This window comes from Corythoichthys intestinalis, chromosome 19, assembly GCF_030265065.1.
Source record: "Corythoichthys intestinalis isolate RoL2023-P3 chromosome 19, ASM3026506v1, whole genome shotgun sequence".
Lineage (NCBI taxonomy): Eukaryota > Metazoa > Chordata > Actinopteri > Syngnathiformes > Syngnathidae > Corythoichthys > Corythoichthys intestinalis.
This window is the reverse complement of record NC_080413.1, coordinates 7764671-7788010: the sequence shown is the minus strand read 5'-3', so window position 1 is coordinate 7788010 and position 23340 is coordinate 7764671. Positions and strand designations below refer to the sequence as shown.

The 23340-nt window shown below is 38.7% G+C and overlaps 1 long non-coding RNA gene across 2 annotated transcripts in view; it reads right to left on the bottom strand.

Moving 5' to 3' along the window:
• Positions 1–4117: 4117 nt before the first annotated feature.
• The window catches only part of LOC130907586 (uncharacterized), a 392577-nt gene continuing 373354 nt past the window's right edge, over positions 4118–23340 (bottom strand). For both annotated transcript variants that reach the window (XR_009061498.1, XR_009061497.1), the window contains one exon: positions 4118–4205. This is a non-coding gene — a long non-coding RNA (uncharacterized LOC130907586). The remainder of the gene's footprint in view (positions 4206–23340) is intronic.

Here is a 23340-nt window from a genome sequence, read left to right as displayed (position 1 = left end):
AAAAAAAATTAAAGTGAAAGTTTCTGAGGTGCGTTTATTCTTGAATCTTTTCTGAAATAGTTTAATGGGGATTAACTGTACATTGCATTTAGAGGTGTCATGTTTCACTTTCACATTGTGCAAGAAACGTATGCTGGTATGCCTCACTTGAGCATAAAAAAACGACGATCTGACGATTTATATACGACTTTGACCAATTTAGGCCAATTTCCCTTCTTTCAAAGTACTACTTTTAATGTGTCGTAATGTGCGTGTGTACACCTGCGGCACGTAAATGGTGGGGGCGTTTGCAGACGAGCGTGCGGCGAGGCCCCCGGGCGCTAATCCACCAGCGCCACGCTGCCGAATCCAGGTAAAGCGATCCTAAAGCTGAAGCTCTCCCTCCACTGTTTTCCCGCTCTGCCTTTTGAGCCGGCGCTATTAGCGTCTGCGAGGCAGATCAGACTGAGGGGAATATCCACTCAAAAGGACCCCGTCTGGACTCGGACCTACATTTTGACAAGTTAATCTCCTCTTTGACGGCGCGCAGAAAAGAGATTCTGACTTGACCGTGTTCTTTGCGAAATTCCTTCCTCGGGAACGTCACGGACGACCTGCGTCTTTGTCCTGTGTCTGTCTGTGTGTACATTTAAATTAATAAAGTCAGAAGCTTTTAAATTTGACGCTTTCTGGCCACTTCATTAGGCGCACCTTATAATGTGTGTGTAAACTGTTTTTTTTTCTAGGGATAACGTGATATTTTTTCCACCCTCAAACAATGTTGTTTGTAGAAGCCCTTTTCATTTCCATCTTAGTCTTCATCTTTTGGACGAAAATTCTTCTTAGTCATATTTTAATATTCTTATGATTTTAGTTGACGAAAGCTCACACAAACTTCGTCTAGTTTTAGTCGACGATGACTATAAATGTTTTCGTCTGTAAAAATCTTGTTTAAGTCCAAAAATAAATAACTAAATAACAGTTTCCAACAATTTTGAATAAACATCGGCAGGAGAGTATAGCCTCTACAAGGACAACGCCAACTTTGTGATGATAATTATGGTTGTTCCGATTATGTTTTTTAACTCCCGATACGATCCCAATCGTTTTAGTTTGAGTATCTGCTGATCCCGATATTTCCCGATCCCATTGCTTTTTTTTTTTTGCTCCCGATTAAATTCCGATCATTCCCGATAATTTTTCCCGATCATATACATTTTGGCAATGCATTGAGAAAAAAATGAATACAACTCGGACGAATATATACATTCAACATACAGTACATAAGTACTGTATTTGTTTATTATGACAATAAATCCTCAAGATGGCATTTACATTATTAACATTCTTTCTGTGAGAAGGATCCACGGATAGAAAGACTTGTGACTTAGTATATTGTGACTAAATATTGCCATCTAGTGTATTTGTTGAGCTTTCAGTAAATGATACCGCAGCCATTCAACCCAAATGCATGATGGGAAGTGGAACCATGACTGTGCGTAGTGCTACCAATTGATATATCTTCTCTGCGTTGGGAAATAATATAAAGTGTTAAGAAAAAGATCAATTGCTACCTTGCTTCCCCAAATTGCTTCCCAAGATATTTCTAATCGTAGGGAGAGGGATTGTAAGGCTTTAGCCAATTAAAAAAAGGCTCCAAAGGCTGCCAAAATTCACTCTACTCATTTTACGCTGCCTTTTATCCCTCTAAATGGGTAAAACGGCGCCATTACTGATTGAGCGCGATAATGCATGAGTGGGTCGTGCAACGCATGCATTACCTGCGTTAAATATCTAACGTGATACCTTTTTTAAAAATTAATTACCGCCGTTATCGGGATAAATTTGATAACCCTACCTTAAGCCTAAACTAAAGACTCTGGATGAGTGTAACATATTATGTCTGTAACATTAAATACAATTAGAAAACGATTTAATTAAAAAAAGGCCGATATTTTTTTGCCGATTCTGATACTTTGAAAATGACGTGATCGGACCCAATCGATCGGGACATCTCAAATGATAATACACACTCAGCATGAAAACAGGGCATGATTTTCAACTATTTAAACCCACTTGGATGCCACGAACCGTATGTAACAAAAAAAAAAAAAAAAAAAAAAAAAAAAAAAATATATATATATATATATATAATCAGTGTTGTTAATCTTACTGAAAAAAAGTAATTAATTATAGTTACAAATTACTTCTCCCAAAAAGTAATTGCGTTAGTAACTCAATTACCTGAATGTAAGAGTAATTAGTTACTTGGCAAAGTAATTGGTGATAATTACTTTTTTTTTTTTTTCCCTCAAAAGAAAAAAAAAAAAAAACATTGGCCACACTATGTGAAGTTTTTTGTGGAGGTTTTTGGTACAATTGGCCCGAGCCCAATTCTTTACCCTAATTTACCCTTTACCCTGAATCAACTGTTAAAAGTTGTTAGAATTGCTCCCATTATTGCATTAGTTCCCTTCTCTCTACTTTCGACATATGAAAGTTTTAAAACTGTTTCATCATTTAAAGATAGATTCAAGTCAAGATTTTGCCGATTTAGAAGTATTTTAGATAAAAAGTTACTTAGGTTCGCTAGGAAGGTTCTCTACAACAGAGCCGTCCTAAAAAGCCTACTGCTTTAAGATGGCGGCTGTCTACTAACTCATTTAGTGCCATGTCTGTCATTTTGCATCTAGTTTTATCTATATACAGTACATGTGATATCTACCATGTCTAACATATCTACCATAACATGCGGGCGTAGTTTGTCGGCTATCGGCTACAACATGTATTATTGGAGCTACCTAGCATCGCGTTTGCTCGGCGTCACAACTTTCTTGCCTCCTCCCCGCTCCTGCTCTGCTCTGTCGTCTCGGTGAGTCCGTCTCCCTCAGACTTTTCGACCAATATAGTAACGCATAGTAACGCATGCCTTTCCGTCCTCAGTAACGGTAACGGCGTTGCCAAGATGAGAAAAGTAATTAATTAGATTACCCACTACTGAAAAAAATAACGCCGTTAGTAACGCCGTTATATTGTAACGCCGTTATTAACAACACTGTATATAATATATATATATGTCTGAGAACTTAACACGACACTCGCCAAGCTAAATGCTAATTGCTAACGCAAATGCTAGAGTTATAATTAATGTGTGATGATCACCCAGCACAGACCTTTAAAGGCTAAAGCAACTTATTTTCCCTTGCAAAGATAAGAAAACCAATCTTACCGTGTGTTTCAAAACACGCAAGGCTGGCGCCCAACTTGAAGCACATTTTATCACCAGTGAGCACTGCTACAATGCAGGCTGATGTACTCCGCGTACAATATGAAAATGTCACATATTGTGAGCATATGACAGAAACTATGTCATAATTTTGCCTCTTTGTCATCTCCTCAGACGAAAACTTGCATATGTCTCGTTAAGTTTTAGTCTTCCAAGACACCTTTTTAAGTCATCACCATCACGAAAAAAAAATTAGTTGACGAAAGATTCTCGTAATCGCCATCGTTGACGAAAACAATACCCTCAAATTTGTAAGGCAAATTTACTTGTATAGCCCAATTCAACACAAGCTGCTTTACATCACGTTAAAATCAACAAGAAACAATCAAAACAAAATTAATTTAAAAAGAAATAAAAACAAATAAAAGCAAGACACAGTTAAAAGCTAAACAATTAAAATAGGAAACAACACATGTCATACTTGCAGATTTGAACAATCAGGGCAATTAGGGATATCGCGATTGTTAACAAACGTGTTTTTAGCCCTGATTTAAAGGACCTAACCATTTGAGCATACCACATATCTTCATGTAATTTGTTTCAGAGTTGAGTCTTGTTCTTGGAACACATAACAAACCAGTTCCAAATGTCCTAAGGGGTCTGGATGTTTCATGGGAATCAAGCAAATCCGGCATGTGTTTTGGTCCGAGGCCTTTAAGTGTTTTGTACACCAGCAGGAAGACTTAAGAGTCTATCAATTGATTCACCAGAAGCCAGTGTAGTGATTTTATGACTCGTGTAATATGGTCTTTATTCCTTGTGCAGGGTTCGTACAACTTTTTCATTGCCAAATTCAAGCACTTTTAAAAGACTTTCAAGACCAATTTTCTAGTTTTTCCAGTACCTTTAAAACGTTATCCCAGTGCTTGATTTTACGATGAAGCAGAAATAGAATATGGTGCCATCTCGGAAGTTGTTGAAGTTCATTGATGATGAGGTCCTAAAATGCAAAGAGTAACTTAGGCTAAGTTCATACCACCGGTCTTAATGCACTATTCCAATTGTTTGTCATATCTGATGTTTTGGCGTGCCCGTTCAAACTGCCTTTGTCCATTGAGCCCATTCAAGTATTACGCATGCGCACTAATTCGCAGTCCAAGACACGTTGAGCAAACTGTCCCGCATGCGCAGAAGCATCTAAACAAATAACTATGCACTGTGCATGCATGACGCACACACATAAGCCTTGTGTGTGCGTCAGTTTGCTCCGACCCGGCCATATAAGCACTACTGAAATATTGCTCATTTGGCTCACAATATGAAAGCGAGCATTATCGGCCTTATCCTTTTCTTCACTGTAGTTTTTTATGACCGTGGTCAAGCCCGCCTCCTGCGAAGTAAAAGCCGAATTCATGCTATGCGCTAACACTAACGAACAGCTACATCGCTGCTGTCTTGCGTGCTGCTCTTGCTCCGATTTTGGAGACTTGACAGTTCAGCCACACTCTGGAAAAATGTGGCCCAGATCAGATTTAAACAACATACGAAAGTGACCCAGATCGGATTTGATATGGTCCATTTTTATGCAACTTTTCCCGTTCAGACCGTCGAGTTAATGCCTCACTCGAGTCGGAAAAACGCGAAAAAATCGAATTCGTGCATTAAGACCTGCGGTATTAACCTAGCCATAGATTGATGTAGCATGATACGATATGATTTGCGATACAAGGCTCACGATAACGATGATCTCACGAGATGGCGATCCAACAAATATCGCTGCACGGGTGAGGAAATCATTCTACAATATACAATATATTGATTTTAGGTCACTTCCTGTTGATTTTGGAGCATCTCTGGGTGCTTTCCTGTTGATTTTGAGACATTTATGAATCAACTCCTGATGATTTTGGATTACTGAACAGGTAGCGACCTGGGAAAGTCCCCTAATGAATAGGAAGTGGCACAAGATCAACATGAAATGACCTACAAATGCCCCCAAAGCCAGGAAGACTGACTGGGAATGGTGCTAGATGTCCAATCTATCTTTGACCCCTTCCCAGCAAGATGGATGGGACGTCTAGCACTGTCAATGGCAGCCAATGAGCTAACAGACACTATTCTAGTGAAATATTTTGATAACAACCTGTTGGTTCCTTTGATATATAGATATAAACCCCTAGTTTGATGTACAGTTCTTCAGCAGCTTCAGTTCCAACTAGCATATTTTTTTAGGTAACACATTATTTGACATTGGCGTTATAAGACTGCCATAAGACCGTCATAATTATGACATGACATTATCATGGGCATTAATGAATGTTTATGACAGATGTAATTAAGTGTCATCCAGCAAATTATGTCACTAACTCTATTTATGTCCAGCTCAGATCTTTTGCATCCATTCAAAAGGGAGATCATTTGCCAGATCCCATGATGTGACATCTGTTATAAGCATTCATTAATGCTCATGGCAGTGTCATGTCATTATTATTATGGTCTTATGACAGTCTTATGGCGCCACTGTCAAATAAAGTGTTACCAAATTCCATAACTAGCAATGAATGAAACAACTAGAACAGTAACTGAAAAAATAATTAACACAGAACATGAATTTTAATTTGTTATTTAAACATCTGTAGTGCTGCAATGCATGTTAGGAGGCATGTTGGACGACAACAGTATTGACAGCAGGTGGCAGCAGAGGTTGACTGTCTCCCCCAAGAGAACATTGATGGCCAAATGAAGCTTCTTGAAGCAATGAAGCTTTACAGCCGATTGGTTCAAGGCTTAATGGTGGTTCATTTGGGTAAATATTAGAGATGTCCGATCACGTCATTTTCAAAGTATCGGAATTGGCAAAAAAATATCGGCCATGCCTGTTTTTAATATATATATATTTTTTTAAATTAAATCGTTTTCTAATTTTTTTTAACGTTACAGACATAATATGGTACACTCATCCAGAGTCTTTAGTTTAGGCTTAAGGTAGGGTTATCAAATTTATCCCGATAACGGCGGTAATTAATTTTGTTAAAAATGTACCACGTTAAAACATTTAACGCAATTAATGCATGCACTGCACGACCCACTCACACATTGTCGCGCTCAATCTGTAATGGCGCCGTTTTACCTATATAGAGAGATAAAGGGCAGCATAAAATGAGTAGAGTGAATTTTGGCAGCCTTTGGAGCCTTTTTTAATTGTCTAAAGCCTTACAATCCCTCTCCCTATGATTAGAAATATCATGGGAAGCGATGTGGGGAAGCAAGGTAGCAATTGATCTTTTTCTTCACACCTTATGTTATTTCCCAACGCAGAGAAGATATATCAATTGGTAGCACTACGCACAGTCATGGTTCCACTTCCCATCATGCATTTGGGCATGGCCACAGTATCATTTACTGCAAGCTCAACAAATACACTAAATGGCAATATTTAGTCACAATATACAAAGTCACAAGTCTTTCCATCCGTGGATCCCTCTCACAGAAAGAATGTTAATAATGTAAATGTCATCTTGAGGATTTATTGTCATAGTAAACAAATACAGTACTTATGTACTGTATGTTGAATGTAAATATTCGTTCGAGTTTTATTCATTTTTTTCTTAATGCATTGCCAAAATGTATATGATCGGGAAAAATAATCGGGAATGATTGGAATTGAATTGGGAGCAAAAAAAAAAAAGCAATCGGATCGGGAAATATCGGGATTGGCAGATACTCAAACTAAAACGATCGGGATCGGATCGGGAGCAAAAAAACATAATCGGAACAAATCTAGTAAATATCAATAATACAGTGAGGACAGCTGTGGCTTGTTGTCCAGTGCGGCTTATTTGTGGATTTTTTGGGGTTAATAGGTAACACTTTATTTGACAGCGGCGTTATAAGACTGCCATAAGACAGTCATAATTATGACATGACTAGGGCTGTCAAACGATTAAAATTTTTAATCAAGTTAATTACAGCTTAAAAATTAATTAATCGTAATTAATCGCAATTAATCGCAATTCAAACCATTTATAAAATATGCCATATTTTTCTGTAAAGTATATATATATTCTGTAAAATAAATTGTTGGAATGGAAAGATAAGACACAAGATGGATATATACATTCAACATACGGTACATAAGGACTGTAGTGGGCATTTCACTCTACTGTCATTTAAATCTGTCTATGCTGTCCTCACTCCGAAGCGTCTACTTTTTCCAAAGCTAGACAGCTAGTGAACGACGCCATAATAATCAGACTTCTTTCTTTTTCATCTGATTTATTAATAAAATGGCCTCAAACCATTGTCCTCTTTAGACCGTCGTAAAACTACAAAAAAAAGTACACAAGCATTGCATTAGCAACAACGTTAGCTTAGCACGCTATACAGGTTCACAAAACATAAACAAAAAGCGTCTCATACAAAAAATATAACATTTCGCTTACTAACATAATATGTACATTCTTTACAACAACCATACTTACGGACAAATCTTGTCCAAGGATCATATAAGCACAACATTACAACGTAGGCGTCAGCCTGAGATGTCGTGCAGCCATATTGAACTGGCAAGAGAACAATAAACCATGTCGCAAAGCGACCACAAGAGTTCGCTGTTAGACAGCACAAAAAAGCCTTGCTGTAAAACTTAACAAAAGGCAGAATACTGTCTGAGCGGGACATGTGCGTTAATTGCGTCAAATATTTTAACGTGATTGATTAAAAAAATTAATTACCGTGCGTTAACGCGATAATTTTGACAGCCCTATCACGGGCATTAATGAATGCTTATTACATATGCCATTAACTGTCATCCACCAAATTATGTCACTAATTCCATTTATGTCCAGCTCGGATCTTTTACATCCATTCAAAAGGTCAATCATTTGCCCGATCACATCATGTGACATCAGTTATAAGCATTCATTCATGCCCATGGCAGTGTCATGTCATGATGGTCTTATGACAGTCTTGTGGCGCCACTGTCAAATAATTTGTTGCCAAATTCCATTACTAGCAATTAATGAAACAACTAGAACAGTAACTGAAGAAATAATTAACACGGTACTTGTTAATTACAAGCTTACTTATAGCACAGTTAGAAATCACCATCGGTCTTTCCTGATTAGTTTAGCTTTAGATCACTTGTACATTTTTGTTGGTACTATACGAACAGTAAAGAAGCAGTGAAAATGACAAATGCAGTGCATTGATATACACTTATGGGCCTCATAATAAGGCAAACTGGTACATTTATAATCCGGTGCAATAACAATATATTTTTTTTTATAGGTAAATAAAGTAAAGATTCTTTGTCGCACAATAAATGAACTTCACATGTCTGGTTATGGGGTCAGCGTGTGCGGAAAGAGTTAAAAGTTCCAACGAGCTAAGCCTCGTCAGCCTCGCAGCGACGTTGGTATTCGACTGATGAGTTGTGACCCGAGGGACGCTTTGCATTGCTGATACGACTTGTCTTTTGTCTTGTGAGAGCGTGCCAGAATGACCGAGGGCTAAGTACTCTGGGCGTGTTCGACACCGACGCCGCTCGTTGCCACGTTTTGGACCTCGTGAAGCGTTTGATGCTTGCCTCTATAGGAACACTTTCTTTCCCCTACTCTTCTGCTTGCTTACCTTTAACCCTGTAATTAAAATGTGCCTCCCGGGCATAGCGTCGCATATTTACAGTACTGTAGCGCGCAATAAACCCAACACGTATACTCTGTTTACCTGGCCCGTGTGGGTGTTTTAATCTTTTTTCCTGGATCAATTTATGGGTTGAACTTGTTTGGGCTCAGTATCCGTTTTGATCACACGCTTGTCAAACCATCGTCTCCGATTACGGCGCATTGGCGGCTGACGGGCCAACGTTTAATCCACTTATTGCAAGGTGACACCTCCTTACTGTTCCCAAAAGCTTCTCCTATACACGACGAGCAAAGATGATAGAGATGAGTATCGTCGCTTTCGGACGGTAACCTTGTAAAGTCCACCAGTTGGAATGACATTGTACATGATTTCCTGCATGTAATATTAGAAATAAGCAGGTAAATGATGATGGGAATATGTTTGAACTCCTTTGCTGTCCGCTGTTGTCAATGCAGAGTTCTCTATATTGCTGTTTGGAAGCCTATTTAAGACACACAGAATCAAGAATAGTGACTTTGACCACAATTTTAAGCTTTTGGGGTGACTCAAACAGGAAAACAACAAAAAGAAGCTTGAGAAAGTGCTTTTGATGACTATATAAAACTACTTAAAAAAAAAAAAAAAGAGCTTCTGAATAGTCAGTATACAGTGGTATGAAAAAGTATCTGAACATTTTGGAATTTCTCACATTTCATAAATAATCACGATCAAATGTGATCTGATCTTTGTCAAATTCACACAGATGAAAAAACTGTCTGCTTTAACTAAAAGCACCCAAACATTTATTGCTTTTCATATTTCAATGACGATAGTATGCAAACAATGACAGAAGGAGGAAAAAAATAAGTGAACCATCATATTTAAAATGTTTCCTTCATTCTGGAGGGTATCAGCAAAAGGTTGGACCCCCTGCATGAGCGGCCGTTTCGTAGCTTTGCCGTAGCAACGACGGGCAGTCATCGCTCCAAGTTGGCAAGCTTTGTTTACATCATATGCATGTTGCACATTTATGCCGTGAGGTGATGTGTTCGTTGAGCATCTGTGGGATGTGTTGTAAGTCCAATTGAGTGTAAAGTGCTTAGTTGCCGCCACGTATTGTGGCCAAATTGACCGCGTGTGTGTTGAGAGGAGTACTTCCGGGTTGTTAATGTGCACGGCTGCACGCGTATCCGCGCCCGCCACCACCTTTGTGTTTATTGCACTGTACAATCCACTTGTGTGTTGTTGATTATTGTGGCGTCAGTTTGCATTGTTTTACATTGGCACTGATATGCTGTTAACCCAAACCCGAAATTCAGAAGTTTTGACATTAGCCCTTAAATACCTGCAACATGAAGCAATTATCAGAGAATCCCAAAATTCCTAAAAGGTCCTAATTAGAGATTTCCCATCCAATCACGTCATTTTCAAAGTATTGGAATCAATACTGGCAAAAAAAATATCGGACATACCTTTTTTTAATATATATATATATATATATTTTTTAATTTAATCGTTTTCTATTTGTATTTAACGTCACAGACATAATGTGTTACACTCTTCCAAAGTCTTTAGTTTAAGCTTAAGGTAGGGTTATCAAATTTATCGCGTTAACGGTGAGAATTAATTATTTATTACATTTATCACATTACAATATTTAATGCAATTAACGCATGCGCTGCACGACCCAATCACCAATTGTCGCGTTCAATCTATAACGGCGCCACCATACAGTATATAGAGCTAAAAGGCAGCGTGAAATGAGTAGAGAGAATTTTGGCACCATTTGGAGCCTTAAAATGGCTAAAGCCTTACAATCCCTCTCTCAACGATTAGAATAATCTTGGGAAGCAATGTGGGGAAGAAAGGTAGTATTTGATCTTTTTCTTAACACCCTATGTTATTTCAAACTCAGAGAAGATATATCAATTGGTACCACAACGCACAGTCATGGTTGCACTTCCCATCATGCATTTGGGCAGAAGTTAAATGGCTACAGTATCATTTACTGAAAGCTCAACAAATACGCTAGATGGCAATATTTAGTCACAATATACAAAGTTACATTTATCCTTTAAGAATTACAAGTCTTTCTATCCGTGGATCCCTCTCACAGAAAGAATGTTAATAATATAAATGCCATCTTGAGGATTTATTGTCATAATAAACAAATACAGTACTTATGTACTGTATGTTGAATGTATATATTCGTCCGAGTTTTATTCATTTTTTTCTTAATGCATTGCCAAAATGTATATGATCGGGAAAAATTATCGGGAATGATTGGAATTGAATCGGGAGCAAAAAAAAAAAAAAAAAAAGCAATCGGATCGGGAAATATCGGGACGGCAGATACTCAAACTGAAACGATCGGGATCGGATCAGGAGCAAAAAAAACATGATCGGTACAACCCTAATTGTATGTTTTTGACCAACAATTGTTGCGTTTATACTCAGGAATTTTATGTTTATATTTTTCAATGGCAATGTTATGATGATAATCGTATATTTTCGTACAAATAAAAAAATGAATGTTTATTATTATTTCTGCAATGATTAATTGATTAACTCGAGTAATTTGATTAGAAAACAAGATTTGAATAAAATTTTGCTGATTCGAGTATTCCACTGTAATGGTTTGTTTTGAAAGTGTTTGCATTACTTTCATTGATTTGGGCGGATACACTGCCCTCTAGTGGCAACAGTGAATATGACATAACTCATTTCACATGGCTGAATCTAGCTACTCCCTGTGAAGACCAACATAAGCAAAGTTTTTGTTTGCGCTGTTTTTTTCTTAATGCATTCATAATTTAGTTTATAGGTACAGTATGTTTAGCAGGTGTTTGTGGGAATGTATGTTGAATGTGGAGATACTTGTTCTCCCCACTGTATATATTCGTCCGAGTTTTATTCATTTTTTTCTTAATGCATTGCCAAAATGTATATGATCGGGAAAAATTATCGGGAATGATTGGAATTGAATTGGGAGCAAAAAAAAGCAATCGGATCGGGAAATATCGGGATCGGCAGATACTCAAAACTAAAAAGATCGGGATCGGATCGGGAGCAAAAAACATGATCGGAACAACCCTAGTCCTAATGAAACTTTTTTTTCAAATTTACAAATTCCAAGCAGTTTGTCAGATATTTGTTAGTTTCAGGGCTCCAGAGTGGCTAAGCTCGCGTGAAATTCTGATATTCCCCTTTAAATTCAATCATCCGCAAGTCAATTACATGTGATGACATTTTTCTGTTGTCATTCTTATGTCGAGGCGGCAACGGGAGAAAAATGGGTAAAAAGTAACTGATAGATTACTTTTAAAGTCACTTAGTTACTTTGATAATGAAGTAATCAGTAAAGTAACTAGATTACTTTTTTGAGGCAAAATCAGTAATAAGTAATTAACTTACTTTTTCAAGTAATCTGTGACAACACTGGTTATATGTATGTTATAATTTCAAGAATTTAGACAAGTTTAAGTCCTAAACGATTAATTGGTTATCAAAATAGCTGTCGATTAATTTGCTAATCGAACAGTTGTCGATTAATCGATTAATTGTTGCAGCTCTATTAAAGTGGTTTAAAAATATCAGATTTTCACAGACAAGTTGGGGGAGTTCTTTATGACAAATAGAGGAAATACGTCATTGGCAGTCAGCAATTTGATATGATGAATATACGCGTCCACAGCTGTCAATAAGTTAACAATATTTATGACTAGTATCTGTAGAAACAGTTACACAATCTTCCTCCATTTACAGAAAATGACTTACAACCACAAACAAGAATAGCCCTGATTATTCCTTTGTTTCACTAAACCAAACCACAAAACTGATGATGACATTCTAACATGGAATGATTGTCTTCTCCTGTGTGTCCTGTAAAACATGTTCCGTTCAGAAAATGTATTTTTAACCACTGGTCACCCAAAAACATGAATAGTCAAACAATTAAGCCGATTGCTGTTTTTTTTACTGACTCAATTTCCGATTAACCGTTGATTTTCCCCACCCAGTCAAATTGGATTAGACATCTAGCACTGTCAATGGCAGCCAATGAGATAATACATTTTTAACAGCCTCTGGATTTAATCCATCCTACTTTAAACATTTGCCCTCATTCAACTTTCGCAGTCAACACTCGCGTGTCATTAATCGTCGGACTAACTCGTCGAGCAGCTTTCGAGCAGCTGGCGAGCAAACGTGAGCGACCGACTCACAAACTCCGACGTGCCTCCAATCTGTACAAACACTCACCAACGGGAAGAAGGGGCTTTTAATTCGGGATTTGGGGTGCAAACACGCACAAAATAAATGTCATGTTTTGATGCAATCAAGACAAAATCAGTCGAGCGTCGACCACTTTGATGCGTCGCGCATTAAAAGACGTTTAAGGGCTCAAGGAACTGATTGAACGCTTAACCATGTCTAATTATTGATTAGGAAAGATTTTAACAGTGTATTGTTGCAGTTTAGTGTGGCAGAACAAGAAGTTGTCACAACTCAACAAAATTATATAGCAACCAACCACAGCCGTAACAAAGTGCCGCACGCAAATTCAAATCCAAATGAAGACAAAGTTACATCATTTGGAAGTGGAACCATGTTAAAAAGTAAAAGGAAACACATAAATAATAAAATGAATGAATTTACAAATAAATAATCTAGCAAACAACTGGTTTAATGAATAAAAACATCTGGGAAACAATGTTGATGATTTCCGAACCATTCCTCTAAAAAGCAGAACGATTGAAAATGGGCAATGATGTCCTCTAGAGGCAACGTTGAAAAGCATTTTACATTTTCAAAATGATTCACGAATAAACACCCCCCCTAGAAACTTTCACTTCAAGGTTTACATGTAAAATCGTGTTTTAAAGCAACACTACACTAACTTTTCAACCTTTATAAAATACATTTGTGATTATATGTCGACCTCTTTTACATCTTAACGCATTCACTCCCAGCCAACCCCCTTCGCTCCCGACCGTTTTCCTGGATTTTGACTGATTTTGCAAGGCCCAGAGAAAATTCTGTTCTATTGCTATATAAACATGGAACCAGTGTTGTTAATAATGGCGTTACAATATAACGGCGTTACTAACGGCGTTATTTTTTTCAGTAGTGGGTAATCTAATTAATTACTTTTCTCATCTTGGCAACGCCGTTACCGTTACTGAGGACGGAAAGGCATGCGTTACTATGCGTTACTATATTGGTCGAAAAGTCTGAGGGAGACGGACTCACAGAGACGACAGAGCAGGAGTATGGAGGAGGCAAGAAAGTTGTGACGCCGAGCAAACGCGATGCTAGGTAGCTCCAATAATACATGTTGTAGCCGATAGCTAGTACAAACTACGCGCGCATGTTATGGTAGATATGGTAGACTTGATAGATATCACATGTACTGTACATAGATATAACTAGATGCAAAATGACAGACATGGCACTAAATGAGTTAGTAGACAGCCGCCATCTTAAAGCAGTACTTTTTAGGACGGCTCTGTTGTAGAGAACCTTCCTAGCGAACCTAAGTAACTTTTTATCTAAAATACTTCTAAATCGGCAAAATCTTGACATGAATCTATCTTTAAATGATGAAACAGTTTTAAAACTTTCATATGTCATAAGTAGAGAGAAGGGAACTAATGCAATAATGGGAGCAATTTTAACAACTTTTAACAGCTGATTCAGGGTAAAGGGTAAATTAGGGTAAAGAATTGGGCTCGGGCCAATTGTACCCAAAACCTTCACAAAAAACTTCACATAGTGTGGCCAATGTTTTTTTTTTTTTTTTTTTTTGGGAGGAAAAAAAAAAAAAAAGTAATTATCACCAATTACTTTGCCAAGTAACTAATTACTCTTACATTCAGGTAATTGAGTTACTAACGCAATTACTTTTTGGGAGAAGTAATTTGTAACTATAATTAATTACTTTTTTTCAGTAAGATTAACAACACTGCATGGAACCCACCAAAAGAGAGATTACTCTCTTCTTTCAGCGGGAAAAAAAAAAGTTAGTTCATATCTTTTTTCCCATCTAACAAAATGACGGTCATATAGTAAGCCTTAATTTTTTTTTTTTCATAAAAAAATAAAACATAACATTGGTATGAAATTTTGTTTAATTTTGCTATTAGAAATGTGGTCTTTTTTATATGTTTAAAATACTGTACGAACACACACAACAAATGTTTACTATCGTATCGTTTTCACTCTGTATCGAACCATATCGTTCTTAAACTGTATCGAATCGTATCGAATCGCTCGGCCATAAAAATGTATCGTTTTTTAAATCGAATCGTAACCTGTGTATCTAGATACATATCGAATCGGCAGAGATTCCCAACCCTAGTTTCTACCAAAAAGTTCTATTTTGTTTTCATCTGACCATAACACATTCTCCCAGTCCTCATCTGGATCATCCAAATGCTCTCTAGTGAACCGCAGATGGGCCTGGATGTGTACTTTCTTCAGCAGGGGGACACGTCTGGCAGTGCAGGATTTGAGTCCCTGGCGGCTTATTGTGTTACTGATAGTAGCCTTTGTTACTGTGGTCCCAGCTCTCTGTAGGTCATTCAGTAGGTCCCCTCGTGTGGTTCTGAGATTTTTGCTCACCGTTCTTGTTATCATTTTGACGCCACGGGGTGAGATCTTGCATGGAGCCCCAGATCGAGGGAGATTATCAGTGGTCTTGTATGTCCTCCATTTTCTAATAATTGCTCCCACAGTTGATGTCTTTACACCAAGCGTTTTACCTATTGCAGATTCAGTCTTCCCAGCCTGGTGCAGGTCTACAATTTTGTCTCTGGTGTCCTTCGAGAGCTCTTTGATCTTGGCCATTGTGGAGTTTGGAGTGTGACTGACTGAGGTTGTAGAAAGGTGTCTTTTATACCGATAATGAGTTAAAACCGGTGCCATTAATACAGGTAACAAGTGGCGCCTCGTTAGACCTCGTTAGAAGAAGTTAGACCTCTTTGACAGCCAGAAATCTTGCTTGTTTGTAGGTGACCAAATAATTCTCCACTCTAATTTGGAAATAAATTCTTTAAAAATCAAACAATGTGATTTTCTGTTTTTTTCCACATTCTGTCTCTCATGAGCCACGTTTACATGCTGACTGTTTACATGTCACTTCATCTATTCCGATCCAGCGTTTACATGTGACTGCCTTTATTCCGAAAGGACGTTTGACAACTGCCGTCTGACATGCGCAGATTAATCAAAACAAAGCGTCACGTTGCAAAACATGGAGATCGATCGTCAGATCAGCTGCTGTTTTAACTTTTCGAGTGGAAACAAAACTTCAGAATGATACGCCGTTCATTTAAAAAGTTGTATGGGTGCGCTGTGCGTGTGCTTGGAAGCCGTGTTGCAAGTGACGTTACTTACGTCACCAAGTGACATCACCACGTCAGTACGGAGCATGCGCAGAAAGAACGCAACCAGACACCATTCCGCTTCCCTGTTTACATGATATAATTTTACTTCTAATCGGTTTGGGAAAAGGAATATTCCGCCCCTGTGAATCGGAATGAAATTCCATTCGGTTTGGGCCTGTTCATTCCGAATGAGGTGTTTATATGGAACACATTTATTCGGTTTGAACAAATATTCCGATTGTAATTGGAATATTTGGCTTCATGTAAACGTGGCAAGTGTTAAGGTTTACCCATGTTGACAATTACAGGCCTCTCTAATCTTTTCAAGTAGGAGAACTTGCACAATTGGTGGTTGACTAAATACTTATTTGCTCCACTGTATGCCTTCAGTCTGAACGCAGCCTAAGAAATATCACAGTTAGCAATTTGTTCTTATGTTTAAATAAACAATTTGTATTTTGGACATTTTTGGGGCCGTAATGAGTCTAGACTGGAACAAATTTTAACAAGGTTAGATGCGGTTTTCACCTTTATACGTAAAGATTAATTTAACTGACTACAGATCAGTTTTTTTCAGATGAAAAAGTCTGACAAAACTTTTGTTTTGACTTTAGCAGCCATGTCAATCTTTGACAGGTAGTCAACTTTAGACAAAAATAAAAATATTCCTTCAAATACTCACGGCGGTGACAGTTTGACCCTGCCAACAGATCATTTCCATTATTTGCACGTGCACACATCCAAGCCATAAGCAATGTTTGTGTAATCAACAGTCAATCTAAAGCTTTTCCCCTTCATTTACATTTTCCTTAGCGGCCCGACATTTTAGCATCTGCTTGAAAGACGAGCATCTTTAAGGCGGAAGGACAATTTTGATCATTTAGGGAGGACAAAGAAAACAAAACAAAATGATTTGCCTATAAAAGCGATACAAGGCCTCCAGGCCATCTTCATTAGAAAACCCACTTTAGCTCGTCATTGGCAGACCGCAATAAGTCCGCAGCCTTTTGACGACATTGTTCGATAATTGCCCCGTGAAGGACAAACAAGAAGGCGTGCATATGAAAAAAAGAGAAGGTGTCATTATCGGAGAGCAATCACCGGCGCAGACTTTGAGGCCTCGGCTCTTCTACGCCGCCTTTTGTGCTCCAAGGCCACCTGATGTCAGAGTGCCTCTCAAACGCATTAGAACGTCAAGAGAACCTTTCTTCGTTGCTACCGTGCTCGCCTATCAGCTGGTGGTTACGACGGCGTCAATTAGGACGCCGCTACAACGGCCGGGTGACTTTTTGAAATTTGAGTACATGAATGGTTCGAGTTTGTGTATAGCTTCTATACTAATACAATAGTGCATTGATGTGTACCTGCAAAGTAGAGCAAAAATTGCCCTAGTTTTCGACGGAATCGTTATGTAACGATTTATAAGTCAAAATTTTGTCTTGGTTTCCATACATAAGCGTGAATTGGCCATTGATCTTGGTATGCCAAAATAAAGTTGCGCCCCATTTACACGCATATACAGTGGTACCTCTACATACGAAGTTAATTCGTTCCAGGACCTTATTTCTAAGTCGAAATGGTTGTATGTCGAGCAGAATTTTCCCATAAGAATACATTACAATTCCATTAATTCGTTCCACAGCCCAAAAACCTACACTAAATCCTTAATAAATACTGCTGGTACTATTACAAAAGGCAATTTCACGTAGCAAAACAAATAGTCGTCAGAACGTAAATGAGGAGATTATGTCAAAGCGCTTTGAGTGCCTTGAAGTTGGAAAGGCACTATACAAGTGTAACTCCAAAAAAACTTAAAAATCAAAGCAACTTTTTATGTTTTTAACTAAAGATATCCGATCGCGTCCTTTTCAAAGTATCGGAATCGTCAAAAAAATATCGGACATGCCTTTTTTTAATATATAAATATATTTTATTTAAATCACTTTCTAATTGTATTTAACGTTACAGACAAAATGTCTTACACTCATCCAGAGTAGTTTTGGCTTAAAGTAGGGCTACCAAATTTATTGCGTTAACGGCGGTAATTAATTTTTTTTACTTAATCACATTAAGTAATTAACGCACGCGCCGCACACGACCCACTCACGCATTGTCGCGTTCAATCTATAAAGACGCCGTTTTACCTATAGATAGCGCTAAAAGGCAGCATATAATGAGAAGAGAGAATTTTGACAGCCTTTGGAGCCATTTTTTATGTGGCTAAAGCCTTACAATACCTCTCTCAGCAATTAAAAATAACCTGGGAGGCCATGTGGGGAAGAAAGGTAGTGGTTGATCATTTTCTTAACATCCTATATTCTTTCCCTACGCAGAGAAGATATATCAATTGGTGCCCCTATGCACATGGTTGCACTTCCCATCATGCATTTTGACAAAACAGTTAAATGGGTGCAGTATGATTTACTGAAAGCTCAACAAATACACTAGATGGCAATATTTAGTCACAATATACAAAGTCACATTTATCCTTTAAGAATTACAAGTCTTTCTATCCATGGATCCCTCTCACAGAAAGAATATTAAATAATGTAAATGCCATCTTGAGGATTTATTGTCATAATAAACAAATACAGTACTTATGTACTGTATGTTGAATGTATATATTCGTCCGAGTTTTATTCATTTTTTTCTTAATGCATTGCCAAAATGTATATGATCGGGAAAAATTATCGGGAAGGATTGTAATTGAATTGGGAGCAAAAAAAAAAAGCAATCGATCGGGAAATATCAGGATCGGCAGATACTCAAACGATCGGGATCGGATCGGGAGCCAAAAAACATGATCGGAACAACCCTATTTTTAACTATTTTGTCGTCAAAACATGCCATATACAGTTGGGCAAATAAGTATTTAGTCAACCACCAATTGTGCAAGTTCTCCTACTTGAAAAGATTAGAGAGGCCTGTAATTGTCAACATGGGTAAACCTCAACCATGAGAGACAGAATGTGGGAAAAAAAACAGAAAATCACATTGTTTGATTTTTAAAGAATTTATTTCCAAATTAGAGTGGAGAATTATTTGGTCACCTACAAACAAGCAAGATTTCTGGCTGTCAAAGAGGTCTAACTTCTTCTAACGAGGTCTAACGAGGCGCCACTTGTTACCTGTATTAATGGCACCGGTTTTAACTCATTATCGGTATAAAAGACACCTTTCTACAACCTCAGTCAGTCACACTCCAAACTCCACTATGGCCAAGACCAAAGAGCTGTCGAAGGACACCAGAGAAAAAATTGTAGATCTGCACCAGGCTGGGAAGACTGAATCTGCAATAGGTAAAACACTTGGTGTAAAGAAATCAACTGTGGGAGCAATTATTAGAAAATGGAAGACATACAAGACCACTGATAATCTTCCTCGATCTGGGGCTCCATGCAAGATCTCACAAGGTTCCCAGGGCCTCTGGAAGCGAAACAGCCCCACAGCATCACTGATCCACCCTCATACTTCACAGTGGGTATGAGGTGCTTTTCAGCATGCGCATCTTTCGTGGCACGTCAGACCCACTGAGAGTGTTTGTTGCCAAAAAGCTCAATCTTGGTCCCACACAAAAATACACACGATCCCAGGCTTCAACTGGGAACGTGTGCTTCCAAAGGCATTGGGAACCTTGTTAGGGTGCATGGCATCATGAATGCTTTGAAATACCAGGACATTTTAAATCAAAATCTGTTGCCCTCTGCCCGAAAGCTGAAGATGGGTCGTCACTGGGTCTTTCAGCAAGACAATGACCCTAAACATATGGCCAAATCTACACAGAGATGGTCCACCAGACACAAAATCAAGCTCCTCCCATGGCCATCTCAGTCCCCAGACCTTGTTTTGTTGGCAAAAGGGGGTCGAACAAAGTATTAAAACCAGGGGTGCCAATAATTGTGACACACATTATTTGATGTCAAATAATTTTTTCTTTATGTGGGATTTTTTTCCCCACTGAATGAATGCACTTGTATTGAAGGTTGGATTTTTCTCTTTTTTTCCATTAAGGTCCTATATTATTTGAATTTAAAAAAAAAAATTATTAGAAGCTAAAAAACACATCTTTTTCAGGGATGCCAATAATTATGGAGGGCACTGTACATATATAGGAAAGTCATTTACATGCAATGACACTTTTCGGCCACCATGGTGGTGCCCCCCTCTTAAACTCCGCTTATGCTTCCATGAACAGTAACTGTTCAATGAAGAACATGTCTAAGCAATTCGAGTGTCTTGTCAGTACACAATGAAACAAGAACTTATCATTCTGACAACAGTGACATGTTCATTGACACAGAAATTTAAAATTTTGAGCGAATGACAAAGAATTTTGCACAGAAAACTGGCTTTTGCATGTAATCCACGTGTATTTTGCTACTTGTACGACATGATGTGAGGATTGAACAAGTAGTTTTGAGAATTTCATTTCTGATCTGAGTATTGTACCAGAGTAAAACTGTAAAAAAAAAAAAATTGTAGAAACAAGCATCGTCATTCGAACGGCAATTTGGTTTTAACCTGCTAGCTTAACTTTAAATGTAAAAAAATCGATTTGATTCTATCGTTACTTAACCAATCAGCATATCGATCCAGATCTATGTCTCGTCACACCCCTATAAGCTCTACTTATGTCTAAGTAACACATAAAGTTCCAACAGTTTTAGCAGGAATCAACTAAAGTAACTTGGAGCCGATATCCTTCAAGTTGTCAGCTTAAGCCAATCAAGAGCGTGTACCCTGAGAGCGGTCCAGGTAGGAGATTAAACAAGTTCTCCTCTGCGAAACTTTGCCTAGCTGGCGCAGAGGCAGCGTTTTCATTTTTTCAGGGGGTCGTGGGTGGTAACAAACTTCCTGCGACATCCAAGAAGTCTGTTCCTGCTGTGATAGGACTCTGTAAGGTCACTCAGCCATAAAGGAGCAAGCACAGGTTGTTCTTGGCACAGACGGAGAAGAAGAAGAAGAAGAAAACCCTCCGCCACCAGCAGAAGCAGCGGCAAGCAGCCTCTACCTGATGACTTCTCCATCCGTTTTAATTGGTAATTATTTTGCGGGGTTTAACGCCTTTATTCAGACTGTCAGTGTGGAGTCAGGAGAGGAGGATTAGGTGCCCCGGGGGGACGAGACACTGGCACGGCCAGGACAGCTCATTTTTACACAAGCAGGGGAGGAGGACAGCTCATCTTTGATCTGGTTGGGGCTTCGCAGGCCAGAGGGGTGACAGCTGCACTTTCTTTAGCCCCGCATTTGAATTTGAATTCTATCTTAGGATGCAGCGCGCCGTGGACTTGGCAGGGCAGTGGGGTAATCTGCTCGGCACAAGCGCCCGGGCCTTTTCTTCCTGTGTGCCCTCGCCGAGATTGGAGTAATTAAACTTAAATGGGATGCATTAAAAACTCGCTGGTGCCGAGGAGGAGGCGGCGGCGGTGACGGCGGCGGCCGTGCCAGCCGTGAATAGGTTGGGGCTCTCCTCTCGCTACGCTCTTCTAATCCCGACGACTTACACGTGTGCTTTGATGCAAGTTAGCAGAAGCGCGGCGAATGGCTACAGCGGGGCGCTGACCCCCGGGGTCCGATCGTGTCGAGGTGACGGATGTTTGTTCGTAGCGGAGGGTTAGCGAATCTCACTTTAAGGAGACCTTTTTCCCAACTATACTTTGGTTTCCTGAGTTATGACAGGGTTCTTGCACCCTTTTAAAACTCAAATTTAATGCTTTTTAAGACCTTAAAAATATAATTCAAGACCAAAAGATGTCGCAATAACTTCTAAATTTCTGATGATTATCTCGCTAGATGGCGATACAACAATTATCGATACCCGGTTCAGGAAATCGTTATTCTACAAAAGAAATAAACAGAAATTATTCATATTTTTGTCTTTCTGCTGTGAACTGGAATGGGTAACACTAGTAGACGTTCATTTGGTTTGAATTGGGAGGTTGGCGGCGAATGAACGAATGTCATCCTTACAACTTCAAACGGTTTGGACGTCTATGCAGTGTTGTTTTCATTAACGATGACAATAACGAAAATACTTCGTCAACGAACAATTTTTTGGGGGACAATAACGTCACGATGACGAGCTAAAAACGTGTCTTCAGAGACAAAACGAAGATTTATAAGCCAGTTGTCCTCTAACGAGACGAGAACAAGACAAAAATTCGCCATAGTTTCCGTGATAAATTCACAATTTGTGATATTTCCTCATCATATGTGTAGTTAGCACGCATTTTAGCAGTGTTTGGTCGTGTCACTCATGTGACGTGCTGCGTCTCCCCCCGAACACACACAGGCTTAAGCGTATGCCCATTCCAAAACATGTTTCAGGTGCCGCTTGGTAAGTTTTTTCTTATTTTGCCTATGCCATGTTGCTTTAGCCTTTAAAGAGCATACGAAACGAGAAAAAAAGTCTTAAATGGCATTATTATGTGAATTAGAATCATATTTTGAGACGATTCGACTATATACAACAATTTAGCAAAGCGCAGATGATGAGAAATTAGTCTTTTAATCTGCCGGTTAGCCACGCCTACCATTATAGGGCTTTAGCGTCGCCAACAGGTGGATGAAGTCAGCGGTAGACTGTGCTCATCGGTTTTACTATTCAGCCCATAGAGGGGGAATTATTCAGAACGAGGAAAACGCAACGAAGAGAGCGGCAAAATGTCATTGTTTCTGTCTCTTCAATATTTTTACAGGATATTCTTTTTATCCAAGTATTTTACCCAATTGCTATATAAATGGCATGGTCATGACAAATAACAGTCTTGTGCTGAATGGAATATGAAATAATAAAAATGCATTTATTCAGGACAACATGGCAAAATTACTCCATAATGTTCAAAACTGTCGACTTTTACTTTACTGTCGCACCTCCCGAACGATATTTTATGACACCTAAATCGGACGTATGTCATTTCCCTTCCCCGGCTTCGGAGAATGTAAACAAACCAGAAGGCGTCAGAGCTAGCCGACATGCTAACCCGAACCGAGTGATGTTTCAAAGTCTTCGAAGCGGAAAATCACACATAACTAGCCTGAATTATTTGACATGACGACCCGGTTGTCGATTGTCTTCGCGGATCGACAAACCGCCCAGCGGAGAGCAATTTCCAGTTCGTTCCC